The sequence below is a fragment of the Salarias fasciatus genome, chromosome 20 (genome assembly GCF_902148845.1).
Source record: "Salarias fasciatus chromosome 20, fSalaFa1.1, whole genome shotgun sequence".
NCBI classification, from domain to species: Eukaryota; Metazoa; Chordata; class Actinopteri; order Blenniiformes; family Blenniidae; genus Salarias; species Salarias fasciatus.
Window position 1 is genome coordinate 11,309,699 of NC_043764.1, and position 15,936 is coordinate 11,325,634.

Sequence of the window (15,936 nt, forward strand, 5' to 3'; positions counted from 1 at the left end):
ATCCATTGATCTATTGTCCCGATTACAAAATTACAAGAAGCTGTTAACATAATGCAGAAGTATGATTGCCTCTCGATTGACAATCTGTTCAGAGTACCCTGCCTTCATGGACCATCAGCTACATCGCCCTGTGGCTTTAAGTTAGATAACAAAGTCCTAAAGTCGGATGTTCCCTCATCAATTAATCAGTTGTCACATAAACTGTAACACGATGCTGTTTCCAGCTAATGCTAAACATACCTTAGACATAAATATTTGGTTTCAAACTTTGGCTGCTTCACCAGCTCTTCTTATAGCACTTATATTTGCTTTCAAGAAGAAAATAGAGAATATTAAATTAAAGACCTTTTTAATTGTCTGTCTCATGTTTACATATTTTTCCCCTACGAGCAAATACATGTGTTCAGCCATATGATCCTAAGTATAACACAGCTAATATTGGCCAGGATTTGAGATATGTATCATTCCTTTTGTTTGCATCAATTGCTAGTGGATGTGGATGTGGTTTAATTTGAGCTGCATGCAGTCGCAAAGTGAAAAATGACAAAAACATGTTTATTCACAACAAGGTCTGTTAATAAACGATGGGACATCTTGTGCACATTCTATAATTACATGATTTAGAGCTATTTAGTCGGATTCCACATAATATCTAATACCATTTCCCAGTTGCTCCAATCCAAGCTCTGTCCCCAAGAAGAGTCTGCAGCAAATCCTTCAAAACATGCACGAGTAAAGCCAGCGCTGCCTGAATGACTAAATCTGATTAAATGAATAAGACTGTTTGGTTTCTTCAATTTTTCCACTCATCGACCGCTGCGGCCCTGCAGAGAATCACCGCGTATCATCTTTTCCTCAGCTTTTCTTCAAGTGTCACACAAGTCCCCTCCCATCCCTCATCCCATCCAGCCCTAAATTCCCCCACCCCTGTATTCCTCCACCTCGCCAAGAGTGGAGTATGCACAGTGGAATCTGGGATTACGAACAAAAAAACTCAGCTGGTTGTTTTTATTGTGGGGAGGCTCCCCCCTCAGCGTAGTCGCAGCTGCCAGATACGTCATGTTTTCCCTTCCCTTGCCAAAGCACAACCCCTTCCAAGCTCATTGATGGTAAGATAATATTGGCTGGACCGGGAGGGCGGGAGTGAAAGGAGAGCACACCAGAGACCGCGCCGGTTCCTGAGGTCAAAAGGTGTGGTCTGCATATTGAGCTTGTGATGACAATTAAAGAAGGATAAACGCTCGGGGTCAGGAGAAGGTCGCAGGAATATGACGGAAGTGCGAGAAACAGATGTCTTTAACACCACGCCGTCCAAGATCAAAACTGAGGAGTTCATTCAAAATCCACTGATTTTATGATGTTTCAGCAAAGAAACTCAACTGTATCATTAAATGTGGTTTGAGCATAAACTTTAATTTCATTGAGATCTGCTGACCACAAGTTGAACTGATTTCTTTTGCTGTTGTTTTTGCCAATGAGGTCTTCTAGAGAAATGTAATTTTTTATTAATGCATCATTTCTAGTAAATACATGTCCTCTGTCTTTCGCCAGATACTTTTAATGCTGCTGTTGGGTTACAAATTTGTGTCTCCTACATCCGGTAAGAAGCAAAAAACCTTTTTTTTTCTTTTTTTTTTTGTTGCAGTTTCAAAGTACTCACACACCAAAAAAGTCAACCTCTAGGAGCAGATGGGGGCTGAAACTGCCAGCCTTCTGGTATCAATTTAGGGCAGTAGTGGACAAAAGGTTAGAGAATCAAGCCCATTATTACATGTTCGAATCCCACAACTGACAAATTACCACAGCGGGTCCCTAAGCAAGACCTTTGACCCCCAACGGCTCCTCGGGGATGGCTTGCTGTACATTAAAAGCAAAGCATCTGAGTCATACTTTTTGTTTTTTTCTTGAAAACTCTAGTTTACCTTCCATCTGCTTCCTCCAACTTGTGGCTGAGGGACACTGGAGCCAATCTCAGGAAACGAGCGAGACTGCAACACACTCTCACATTCACACCTACTGGCAAGTTAGAGCTACCAATTACCACAAATGCATGTTTTTTTTTTAGTGGGAGGAAGCCGAAATACCTTGACAAAAAAAACCCACAACCACCCAGAATATGCAATCTGTCCAGAAAGCCTTCCTGGACTCAAACCGGGACGATTCGTGCATTCGGGTGAGAGTGCAAACTACTCCACTACTCCACATGTGCTGTAGTTTACCAACAGGTTTAAAAGAAGAAACCAAAGCTGATCTATCCTTCCCTATTCTCACTGTTCCTCTGCTGTCATGTGGTCACTTCTCCTGCCTGTGTGCTCACGTACAGGATGGAGAACATCAGGAAGACATGGCAACGCCAGAGAAACGTAATATAGTTGAACAGAGTTCGGAAAAAACACGCATCATGGGAAATAATCTGTGCAGTTTCAAAGCTGGGATCCACATTAAGGGAGGCGTCTTCTGTAAGACAAATATGGGGCCTCACTGGAGGGAGGGACCGTGTTACTGCATGTCAGAAACCAGCTATTTCTTAATCCGTTCTATTGAGAAAAAAAAAAGAAAAATTTTTACAAAATTATGATAAATCATCAGGTTGTTATCATGTCAAAAAAATTAAGAAAAGAATTTAAATTAAGCAAGACTGTCCTCTTTTATAAAACTAATCAGTAAATTAACCTCTAAACACGTGGTTCAGACTGGAAAAAAATCAGATTTTAGTTCATATTTTAGTATCCATAGATACTCAAACAACAAACAACGGTGGAAACTTTCATCGACATCCCGTCTGTTTCCTGCACATTTCTGCGTGCCGTCCTTGTCTATTACCAACATCTGTTGGAGGGAACGATGTGGAAAGTTTTCCCTTTGTTTCCAAGTGATGCATCTGTCGACAGAAGGTCCCTCAAATTCTTCTGTAGTCTGTAGTAAAACTGCAGCACAATGTAATTCATGGATCTATAACAGAACCTGTCAACGGTGCTGCAGATAAATTGTAAATATATGTAAAAAAGAAATGGCAATAATTGTAAATAAGAAACAAGTCTCAAGTAATTTTGAAATGCAATATCTATCTGGAAATAGGCACATGCATGCACAGGATTGCAGAAGGGATTCACATCAGCACCTCCTTCTGACAAAAATACAGAAAAAAGTCGAGCGGTGAAAGTGGTATTCTTGTGTTAGGATGCCCCCTGCTGTGGCCTTGGGGGTAAAACTGCAAAGTCAAAGTGAAAAATAAATGAAAGAACAAACACTGTGGGGTATTAAAAACGAAAATAAACACATTCAGATCCATGAATAACATCAAAAGTTTTAAATTCGTGCAGAAATCCAGAGCACCGTCAGGCCTACAGCTGTGGATACCAATCATATAAATAACTAATCCCACATTGTTTTCTTGTGTTTAATAAAATTGCAGCACAGTACAAACATGGCTAATTTTGATTTATTTTTATTATTTTTTTTTATCATCAGTGTACTGGATAAAGCACCTAGGCCATGTTCTTTGATGACATGGCCTTGGGAGCTATGTCGAATAAAGTGTTGATATTTACTTGTCAGGCAGCACTGGAGGGAAGAGAAGCAGTGAAAATGAGCAGAAACGTCCTGCAACCAGTCATATTAACAATAGAGCAATATCTGCTGGCAAAACTACAGGCTCATCTTAACACGTTCTCATGAAGACGACTAATGAAACACTTTGTATGTCCGGATTCAATTATCAAATTCACATTAGATATGAATGTACACCATTGTATGTACATTAGGCCTTACGCACTTTTCCATAAATAGTAAATAGAGTTCACTTAAGCAGCATTGTTCTGCTGATTTAACAGCCCTCAAAGTGCTTTATAATGTTTGTCACATTCACCCTTTCACATACACACACATTCATATGATGATGGAGCAGCTTCTGTTCGTTGTGTTGCTCAGTGAAGCTTCACCAGGTAGACAGACTGGGGATTGAAAATGGAATAATTTAATTTAAAGAACCAACACACACACACACACACACACACACACACACACACACACACACACACACACACACACACACACACACACACACACACCACAGCTCAGCAAAGACTAATTCTCTAACTTCATATTAATTTCTGATTAATTTTGTAGATTATTTTCATTGAAGTTGTTGTCACATTGTAACTTTTGTTTTTTCAAAAAGATGAACTCCATTTATTCATTCACGCTGCATCTTTTCTAAACACAAATCCCTTTGAGATCATATTTGTTTCCCTTATTTGGAATTTGTACACCGTGGTGCAGCTGCTGGTTCTTTGCACTTTGCATAAATTGAATAGTCCTGAAATAGACCGAATAGTTGAATTTCATCATTGTTAGTTGCACGAATTTTGTTTCTCAGTGGGTATAATTATCATGTCCCTTTTTTGAGAAAGAAAATGGATGTGTGTTTGTTTTGTCAGTGTTCCCTCATACTCCCACACAGCAGCAGAGGTATGGAAGGATGAACCAACAGTTTGGTTGTGCAATCACTCCATTCAGTACTGTATTGCAATTTCGCAGTGATTTTGAATAGGAGTCACCTTGGAACAAGGTATCAAGTTGTGAGTTAAAGGATCGTTTTAATGAAGACTGTGTGATCATGAAAGGTCATACTATAAGAATGGTGATGTAACTGTTGAAGAAAGAGTGGGTGAGGGGAAAGAAAGGAAGAAAAAAGTACATGTGGCTAAACAACCATGATGGCAGACCTTGGATTTCTGTTCAGCAATGTACTTGCTAAACTGAAAGGGTTCATTACAAACACATGAATAGTTGAAGGAACTGATTTTCAAGCGGCGATACGTGGGCAAAAAAAGCATATATCTAAAAAAAATAATGAAATCAGTTTAAAAATGTTGAATATTAGCAAAATAGTTCAGAATTTAAAATGCAAATATGTAAAATATGAAATTTATGTTTGAAATATGCAACATTTTCCTTTTACTTCAAGCCAAAAAACTGTGGTAATCCTTTTTATTTTGGCTTGTTGTATTCATGAGAGAGGAAAAGGTGCTTCACCTTGTTAGGAGAGGTTTCATTTGTTGCTTTTTACTGGCTGAGACTGGCAAAAATGATGGCTAAATAATTCTCATATTGAAAGAAAACATCGTCTTTGTGAACAATAATAGCTTCAAAATAAGCCTCCAATGTTATAAAGGTGCAAAGTACTTTCCCCCAAAACTACCCAAAGTATTAGTTACCTTTTAACCACACAGTCAAAGCAGACGTTCATTTCAAGGTACCTGGATAAAACATTCAAGTTCAAGTATTTTTCCCAAATGGAAATAATGGTGAGTTATTTTACAACAAATTCAGTTAAAGAATTTAAAAAAAAGGGTACAAATATGAAAATAAAAAGGCTGCAAATTATGGACCTGCTTGTTTTTTCACTTATGGTTTTACAATAAGTTTAAGAAATTATGGACCATAAATCCTAATGGGCCCGTGCATGAACCCTAATGCTATTCTTTTTGTAGTTGTTATATTTGGCAAACACGCTCATGAGAACACAAGGATAAAATGGGGGTGATGGTGATTATTATTATTATTATTATTATTATTATTATTATTATTATTATTATTATTATTGGCTGTGCTAATTTTCAAATATAAGTGATAGATAAATTGTCAACATTGTGGGAAGAGGTGAAAAAAGATGAAAACATTATTCCAAAATGCTCAACTTTTCTTGATGGGTTTACTGTCAGTTGATCTATGAAAATAAAATATTCCAATGTTATGATTATGAAAATACAGTGCAGCTACTCATCAATGGACAGGCAAATATTATCACCTTTACCATCAGAAAGGATAGATTCATAAAGGCTAAACAGCAGACATTTGATAGAATATAGATGCCCTTTAGTAACTCTGAGGATTTAGTGGTAGTTGGTCTCTATTTATACTTTTTTTTTAACTGATGCAAAAAACGAGTGTATTGGGTTTTTTTTTTTAATGCTTCCCCTCTTTTTTAATTACTGCATCATGCTGCATTGACGTTATTTATCTGTTGACTTATTGACTGTTTGGTTTAATCTAGATTCTCATTCGTATTTTTTTTTAAAGGAGTAAGTTTATGGGATATTTCTGATTGCTTCATTTAGAATGAAGCTGCGGCGTTATATTGTATAAAGATGCACCTGTTTAGAAGTTTAAATTGGACTATTTCTGTGGAGGATAAAATAAAAACCCATCTGATCTCTTAAAGAAGTGTAAAGAAGCCGCCTGTCTGGAATACCGGAACAATCCCGACGCTTCCCGGACTGGACCGTCTCCTTCCGCCTGTCCTTCTTCCGGCTCTGCGCCTGTTTGTAAACATGCGTCAAAAGCACGTGATCCCATCTACGCACTTCGAGGCGGCGTCCAATCAGGAAACGGGGGTGTGTGCGGGTGGGCGTGTCCGGCTCGTGTTGCTGTGAAAATGTCGATGGACCAGGGGGCTTCAGTAGGGCAGGGGACCACTCTGGATTTAATTATAAGCAGCTGGGGGGGGCGGCGACGGAGGGAGGCTGGAGGGGGGGCAGCGGTGAAGGAGGAGAGGAGGGGGACATGCTGCGAAAAAACGCATCTGTTTGGTAAGAAATCTACCCGGAGGAAGAGTTTATTTACATCCTCCGTCATTAATGTGCCATCATCTGTAGGGATGTAGGTTAAAGTGCGACCATGGTGGGCGGCGGGGTGAGCTGCGTTTTATAACCTGCTTCACTTTACTTTCTGTGCATTATGCTCCACTCAGTGTTGCAGTTATTACCCTTTAAATCCAGCACGTTTTTCCCCCAAACCCCTTTAAAAAAAAATGATTTAAATATGTTTATCTATTAAATGGCCACTGGGGCTTGATTACGCACGGCCGTGATTTGATTCTAGTGCGCAACGCTTGGACCCGGAAATAAGCGAAGCGTTTGCTCCCAGCTGTTTCGTTCTGAAAGGTGTCCGCGCGGATTCGTGCCTCCTCTTTCCTCGGAGACGGAGGGAGAAGGTGGGAGAGGGCAGAGGAGCTGCTGGGATGGAGAGGTGCGCTGCCTGCCTGGATGCTTCGCTGCTGCAGGAGGATGTTGCGCACTTGTATTTACCTCAGGAGTGAGTGGTCTCTGCAGCGCACTTTCTTCATTTATGAGCCAGATCAGGATGTTGTTTAGGTCCGAATCAACGCACAAGTTGCTGATAGTAGTGTGCGACTTATTTAATTCATTTTCTTTTAAAAATCAAGCCTGCGCGCTTTGGTTTTTTTTTAAGTAACTTTATTTTGAAGTTAAATGAAATATTAAAATAACTAAAACTGTTATATTGTGAGGGGAAAACACAGGAACGTTATTTGGCGCTGCTTCTCATTCAGGTAATTTATTTATTATTCTACTAACTTTGACATTTTAATACGACTGTAAGAGTGACTCATTTTTAATATATTGATCCATTTACTGACTGTGTCTAAACTGTGACTTGCGTAAAGAAAATACAAAATGCGATTGTAAGACTGAAGTTGAAATTATGTAAGATGTAAGATTGTTTTCTCCATTGTTCATTTGTAGAAGTCTTTGCTGCCATTGTTGAAAATGCTCTTGTTGCGTCTTTTTTTATTTATTTATTTATTTATTTTTTTGTTATTTCATTTGAATCTAGTGTCTGCACCTTTTTGTGCAAGTGCCTTGACTCAGCTCCATCCATCCAGAGGTTTCTATGTCATACGCACTTTTTATTCCTGATGTAAACAAACCCTCAGAAAGCAATACCCTAATTTAACACAGGATGGCGTGTTTGTGCAGACAGACAGAACATCTTGTACTGGAACAAGTTTTCCAAGACGGTGTTCTTGGAGTGAGGCCGATACTTTTATTTTACGGGTTTTGATGCAACACTGCAAAATGTATATGAAACAGCTGATTAGATATCTCAATTAACATGTTTTTTTTTTTCCATAAATTTTGTATTCAATAATGATTAGGAAAAGCAATGTTGAGATTTTTGTTCACTTCAGAAATAACTGAATAGGACATGCTTGGCTTTATGATTAATGTTGCTATTTCTGTTTCCAGGTAGAAATGACGCATTGCTGTCACAAAGGTAAGAGCAAGCACACAGTGAATATTATCCAACAGTACAGTAGCACGTTCTTTTTATAAGATACTCTCTAAAAGCCTCAGCTGAAAAACCGCTATCTGACCATAGCTTTGTGGTATTTAAGTGCTGGGCTTGATCAGTGTTTTACTCTCACACATTCATACTGATGGTTAAAAAAAAACCTTTTGCAGCTGCACAGTATCGGCTTCACATTTTACAAAGCTCATCTTGCTTTGTTTAGAGGATGTTAAAAGTTTTTAATATTTACTGTGACATGTCAAGAAATAGCTACACGGTGTTCAGAGAAACCTCACTAAGGCTTCTCTTTAATTATGCAGTGCATGATGGTCGGATGTGGTCTCATGCAGCCCAATAGCCACGCCTCATTGTAAGCACAATAATGTGAAATTATTAGCAAAAGTATGAAATTGAATAAAAAAAAATACTAATATGTACATAAATATAGTTCTAAATATAAAACCTGCAGAACCAAGTTATTTGGAAAACAATGTGTTCATGTGCACTTTAGGGATCTTTGTCCATTGTTCCCATTATAGCCCAAAAAACAATATCAATGGGAGCTGACTGGGCACATTTCCAATTGAGAGATTAAGGCTTAGGAAGCGGAACAGGCATGGCTGACAGATGACATGTCTAAAATTAACACCCTGCCCACTAGATGGGGACAGAAATGTCAGACAGGAAGTGCCAATACTTGTAAAAAGATTTGACATGTCTCTGTCAGCAAAAAAACACAGAGCGTGTCAGAGTAAATGCTCATATTACTGTCAGAGGATGCAGGAGTTTCAAAACTATATTCTAAAAAAAAAAATTAAGAAATGCGAAGTGGATGTTGGACAGTCAGCACAAGAAAAATAAACTATCCAGAGTCAAGGGGAAGTTGATGACATGTTTCCACTTAAAATCCATATATATATTCCAGTTCCAACATCTGCAGGTAAATAAAGTCAGAAATATTTCGATTGTGTTATGATAGCTCAAAATGTTTTTTTTTTTAATCTTCCGAGTTCATCATCTTTGCAAAAAAACCAGCAAAAAGAAACAAAGAAATCATACCAAAACACAAAAATGAGATTAACCTTGTGATAAGCAAATATTATCCATCTTTATTTACTCCTTCATCCACTTATAGTCAGCTCAACCCCTTAGTAGGTCTCGAACTGGGATTACAGCTGGGAGGCAAAAGTGCTAACCACTGCACGACTAAACACCCAAACAAACTATATTATGTAACATATATGCATCGGTTGCTTGATATAATGCAGAAATTTAAAACATCCTTTTCCTACATTCACATTCCTTTTCACCGCCATGTGCCTACATTCTGTGGACATCTTTATTCTAGTGGAGCAGATAGCCCTCAATCCTCCGATCAATACTCAACATCTACCAGTCTGCACTGAGCAAACATGCTTTGATCCCGCAGATCCTTTACATTTCCCATATTGCTGCAGGGTGAAAGCCGATTCTTTTAGCAACGCTCTCCCTGTAAGGTGAAGCTGTGGGGCTCGCCGTTCTCCGGTTTCATCGTGGGCCACGCATGCTGCAGGGAAGAAAATTTATAGCCACTCAAATGACCAAATAAAAAAAATCTAGATTTGTAACTGGAGGATGAAGGAGAATTTAGGACGTTCGAAATGGCGAGAGGGACCGAGGTTTAATGGCTCGAATAAAACTCAAATCTCTAATAAAGCGTGAGGTTTAGATCGGGGGTTTTTCTGGGTCTGGAGGGAGAGAGCCACGCTGCAGGCTTCGTCCTGATTTTTAGTTGGATGCAGGACTTTTAAATGTTTTCATAATACAGGATAGTTAAAGGCTGGTGCGATTTTCTTCTCTTAGATTATTCTACTTCCAAATATTTTCTCTATATTCTGCTACTGCCATGACAGACAAAAGGCAAAATTAAATTTATGATATAATTTCAATTAGTCATTATAATAGTCAGACTAAAATAATTTAAAAAAAAAGTGTGTTGTCTTAATATCTTTAATAAATTAAATAAAATCGAGCAGGAAAAGGGCAACCGTGCTTTCTAAAGTGCGACACAAATCTGAACTAAAAGTTTCAATATCAGGCTTGCAAATAGCTTCCTGCCAAGGTATTTCCCCAAGTTTGAAAAAAAGAAGACGAAGTATTCATGAAGGAACGTGTTGAATGTGCACGCTGTCACACGCCTCGACCGTGAAGAGGTGTGCGTGTGAACTGGCACAGGAACAAGCTCTGTTTACGTTTTGCGAACCGAGACAAAGCTTTTGTTTCAGCTGAGCGTATAAAGAGGACACTATGCTTCCTAAATGCAGACCGACCTAATAGGCAGAGCCAGCCTGAGCTCATAAGAGACAAAAACAACCCTGTTCCTCTTGTTGCCCTGCTGGATGCCATCTGCATTCTTTGTTTGTGGCGTCTGCACCATTTACATATATTCAAAGATTAGTTTTTCTTTATTGGACCAATCTTTCCACAACCCGGTTAAAGCGCCTGATAATTATTTGTAATCTATCTAGCAGGTGTAATGTTGGATCTTCCTGTGGTTTATTTGCCGAGCAACAGCCTGTGGTGTTTATTATAATACTGAGGATCGAGGAAGATTAGCTCCTCTAACATTCCCAGTCAGCGATGCTAAACACTTTGGCTAAAGTGTCTTTTTCTGAAGCCTTGAATCAAATCCTTGTCACAGGCCGGACTGATTGTTGGTATTCATCCTGTTGTCTTTATCCTCCCGCAGTGGCCCACCGTCTCATTCACGTTAGAAGTGAAGAATCCTTGGATCAAGGTACGTGCACAACCACATAAACTGTAACCCTAATTCTTAAAATAAACCCTGCCGGCGTTTGACTGAACCCAAACAGACTATTTTAAGGCAGGGACGGAGTTTGTTTTAAAGATACAGATAACATTCTCGACTTAGAACAAACACAACGCGACGCCTGGGAGTCTTTCCAGCCATGCAGGAGTTAAGGACATTTTCGGTAATGTAATAACTAAATGTTAACCGGTGGATAGAACTGTTTTGCTTCTTTGTTTATTTCTGCAGGACGGAACTGCGACACCACTGAAAGAGGAAGCGCACGGTCTGTTTTTACGTGGCATCCGAGAGCCAAAGGAAGGGTCATATAGCCCGTCTTCTCACACGATGCACATTTCTCCCTCGGAGGTAAAAACAGTGATGGCTGAAGTGCCGCGACAAAAAAAAAAAAACCCGCCTCGCCGTTCGGTCTGGTCCGAACAACGCAGACACGAGTAGCGTTCCTCATTAGACCGTTTAAAAAAAAAAAAAAACAAAGTACCATCTGAGCGATTATGCAACTGATACACACGCTCCGGTGATGTGCCTTTAAAACCAGTGGGTTGTCAGGTGATCGAGGAGGCTCAGGCGGCTCAGCCTCACAGACACAGGAACCGGAGTGAGTCTCCGAGCCGAGAGCAGAGAGGAGAGCGCCACACGGGAGGGCAGCGGTGAGGGAGAGACCCAATTACAAAAAGGGACGTAAAGGAGGGGGGGGTGGGGGGTGGGGGGGGGGAAACGGGGACACGGCAACGTCACAGAGTTGAGGGGACAGGGAGCCTGGTGGTGGTAGGGTCCCTTTAACTGCAGCCTGCTCATTGCTCACTCAGCCTTCTGTGGCTGCTAGCAAGTGTGTTTCTGCCTCAGCCTGATCAAGAAGCTGCGTCCGTGGAGCCACAACAGTGGCAAAAAAAAAAAAAAAAAAGCACAGAATTAAGTGCTGCGTCACACTCAGGAAGAGAAGTTGCGCGGCCGTGCACGTGCGTGCACGGCCGAGAGAGAGAGAGTGTGTGTGTGTGTGTGTGTGTGTGTGTGTGTGTGTGAGCGTGAGCGCGCACGTACACACGCATCTGTGTGGAGTCTGCTCTGCTCCTGTGTGCATGTGTTAGTTGGAAGTAGCAATCCAACAGCAATTGTGCTGTTTCTGCAACCAGATGAGAATAAAGAGCGCGTGTGTTTTGAGAGGCGAGCAGAGAGGAAGATAAAGAGAGGGAGGGAGAGCAAGTCAGACAGCGAGAGAGAGGAGAGAGAGAAGAGGGAGATTTTGGATTAGTTGCTACGTCACTTTTTCATGTCGGGAGAAACAGAAGCTGAGATAACAGAAGCCCAGAGTCATCGTCAGTCGCTCTCCACCTGGAGCGGACACAGTGGTTTCGGACAAGCTCGACTCTCCTCCTCTTCCTCCTTGGTAGTTTTGATGTGCTCTGCCTGTCGCTGTTGTGTGTGTGTGTGTGCGTGTGTGTGCTGTGTGTAGTTCCTGTGAGCTGATACCAGGAGTTTCAACATGGATGCTGACGATGTGACACAGTTTCTTGTTTTGATTGCGTTGCGAGGCGTTTGTTTACGGGGAAGAGGTGCGACAAAGGGGTTAACAAAGGGGATATTGGGTTCCTCATATCACAGCGAAAGCTCAGTCTGGAATGTTTTTGCTGAGAAATATCAAGCTGCTTTTTTTAGTGTGCCACCATCACTTTAAGAAATACGGATGATTAAATGGTGCAAATAGGTGAATCCAATCCTGCACGGTGCCGTCTGACCTATTATGAAACAGTATTATATGCTTAATACAACGTTATAAGGAAGGGTGCACCGATGCAACCAGGTGAACAGCACAGCAGCGCTGAATCCACACTTTCTGTCCCCACAGGCGGGCACAATCTCACAAATGTGTTGACTACATGCGTACTGTTTGTGGTTAATTCTTAAAGTTGTGGGGAAGGGAGAACAAACACGAATAAAGGAATACACCGGTTTTTGGAGGCAGACGCACGCTGTTGTCACATAACAAGCTGTGGCTAGTGGCACTTCTGTCATGTGATTTGTTTTTCGCCCCGCAGGGCCGCTGGGATTTGGCAAAACCCTTCCCAAGACTCATTTGTTTCTGCGTAGTTAGGAGAGACGGAGATAGTGACGCAGTAGTTTCTGGGCTGGACTTCTCCTCAACCAGTACGCAGCTTGGGTCGCTCCCCCTCTCTCTCTCTCTCTCTCTCTCTCTCTGTTTATCTTCCTCTCTTTTTGCCGGAGAGAGGGGGGACCGGCTGAAAGGGGGGGTTCGGATCAGAGAGAGGGAGACAGATAGAGGGAGAGGTTGTTTACCTTGTTCTCTTGGTGGCTCTGCTTTGGCCTCTCTCCAGTTCACTTCCTAAAGCTGCCGCATCACGGGCCACCGCGCCAAAGCCGGGCTGTGATTGGACGGGAGGAGCTCGTCGGCCGGCCGCACTGACCGCACGACAGCGCCTCATTGGCTCGCAGCGATCGAGTTGCTAGCGTTTGACGTTTGATTGGTGACGTAGATTTTCACAGAGAGGAGCTGTGGAAAAAAAATATGATGGATTCAATTTTCAGCTTGACGGGAAAAGGTGTTTTATGAAGCGTTTGGCTTGAAATCCAGCAGATGTTTGTGATGTTTCTGTATTCACTGGGCAGCAGGTTGATCTCAGTGCTGAAGTTTTTGCTGAAGTGCTATGTTTTACCATTTCCTCAACTTCTATGTCTGTTGAAGTCACCTTGCTATAACTAGTATTTAGTATGCTTTGCATTTCGTTACTTGAAAGACTTTCTAAAATGTTAAAGCTTTGGAGAGATTATTTTTGGAATAGAGCATATTCTGTCATATTTCATGAAGTAATAATTTATGCTTGATAATACCTCTTTACGTGTTATTTCATGTTTTTTAATATGCATGGTGCGACTGGCTGGATCAATCTACCTCCTCGCTTCTGTTCACGTATCCCTTTAGCTTTATTATGTTTACCTCCAGATACTGGGCTGAAATATATCAAATGATGTGATCCAATTTGAAGCTGAAGTGAAGCCGAGGTGTTGGCTGTCAGGTCCTGAGAGTGAGACTCGCATCATTAACTCCAAACTCACATTCGTCAGGTCTGGTTGAATTTTGCATTTCCTGTATTTTCAGAGTGCGTCTCGGCCAGCGATGAACGTTTATTATGCTCTTGCACTTTATTTGGCCTGCTGCTGTTTTGTTCCTCTGCTCGTTTAGATCACGTTAATCGCCATCTTTAGGACGATAAGAGAAGCTAGAGGCTTTTAGATCAAGGGTTTCGAAATAATTTTAGTCGAGGCGCCACACACAGAATAACATTTGAATGCAAACTCATATTGTTTTCATTTATTTTACTGAACTAATATCTGTTCAGAAAACTTTTATCAAGTTGAACATTTTAAAGAAAAAAAGATGCAATATTAACATTGGATCCTTTTTAATGATGCCTCCTGGTTCAAAATGCAATGAAAAGTCGTCCATTTCCTGCATTTTGCCACATTCAGTATGCATGTTTTTAAAACTAGACACTAATTAAATGGCTTTGATGCTGATGCTTCTTTGTTAAAAACGTCCGAGTATCGTGTTTTGTTTGCTACACTGCAATCCCCAGAAGATACTTTATAAACAACACTTTACGCTTCTCGAAAAATTCAATATTTTTAATCATTTTCAGCCTCTGCAATGTCATCCCGGACACTCTGGTCCCCGGGGCCGTACGTTTGGCTCCCCTGCTTTAGACGGACATGTTCAGTCCAATTTTTTTCCCGTCCATTCTGGACTGTCTAGTTCAAAAAGAAGAAGAAGAAGAGCTGAACGACGTCTTCTGCACAGACCATCCCGACACTCCTTCGTGGAGAAGGTGGAAGGTGTTTGTCGTGCTCGGACTTGCAGTCCAGCGTCTAAACAATGCTACAGTTTGGAGATGATGCAAGAGCGAATGTGGCTGGCCGCGGTCTGCATTGCAGCTCCTGCTTCTCCACTCAGCCTCTCTGTGTCTCTCCCCTCTCCGATGGAAATATGCTGATGGTACTTCTTAACATAGCTGTAGTGGATCGAGTACTTTCTCTTCACCCTAAAACAATAAGGTCATCTTTTCTTTTTCCGTTTTTTTTTTTTAATGAATGAGGCAATTCCACAATTACTTTTTAACCACTTTGTGTAGTTTTATGCTTCACATAAAGACAGAATTACAACCAAAGGAAGTGGTGCAATATTAGTGTAATAACCATGTAATAACTTGTTAGTAGTTTGTAAATTTGAAAGATAGGAATATAATACTGTATGCTATCTAAATACTAATTATGTAAACCATAATACGTGCTGTATGGATATTTCCCTGTTAATTAGTGACATTGCGGGCGTCCCGGCGGCGCTTCATTGTTTACGTAGTCCTGACTCCGCTGTTGGCCGCTGTCTGAAGGCCTCCTGTCCCTTTAAATCTTTTATAAGCGTTACACAACAGGTCCAGTGGCACACAAGCAACAAACAACCCGAAAAAGAAAGCTGACAGGGTTGGGTTGAGCCAGCCAGCCGAAGGAACCAGACACCGGCAAACAGACAGGCCGCTCTGATCCGAGCCGTCACTGTAGCTACCGCGCAAACACACACTCTCACACACACTCTCACACGGCCTTTACCTGCCCTCACGTTCAAACTACAAGATCAAAAAGAAAAACAGCCTAGCTTGGTTGACCTGAAGGCCGATAAGTATCCGAAAATGTCACACAGTTTTTTTTCTCCCTCTTAATAAATCGCTTATCATGTTCAGAAGTTGAATTTTTAACCTCTCATGGAGTGCAAATGTAGAGCAATTACGCTAAATATTTTATGCTTGGACTGAGGATATAAACACATCTATTTAATCAAAATGAATGGCAAACTGATCAAACTTGAAATTGAATGTCAATGTCAATGAATGTCAATTTTTGTATTAAGAATAACAAAAATTAGGCTTCCTGTCACACAGGTAACTCACTCACTGTCTCCTGCAGTATCTAGAACACAGGTGACAAGATCCTCATTTCTGTCATTGAGTAATTTCTACCTTGGA

At 40.9% G+C, this 15,936-nt stretch overlaps 1 protein-coding gene across 1 annotated transcript in view; it reads left to right on the forward strand.

Annotated features, from left to right (window-relative positions):
* plxna2 (plexin A2) overlaps window positions 1–13,991 on the forward strand; it is a 226,627-nt gene extending 212,636 nt beyond the window's left edge. The window contains exon 34 of the mRNA XM_030118346.1: window positions 12,135–13,991. The gene's annotated coding sequence lies outside the window, so the exon portion shown is untranslated. The remainder of the gene's footprint in view (window positions 1–12,134) is intronic.
* Window positions 13,992–15,936: the final 1,945 nt, after the last annotated feature.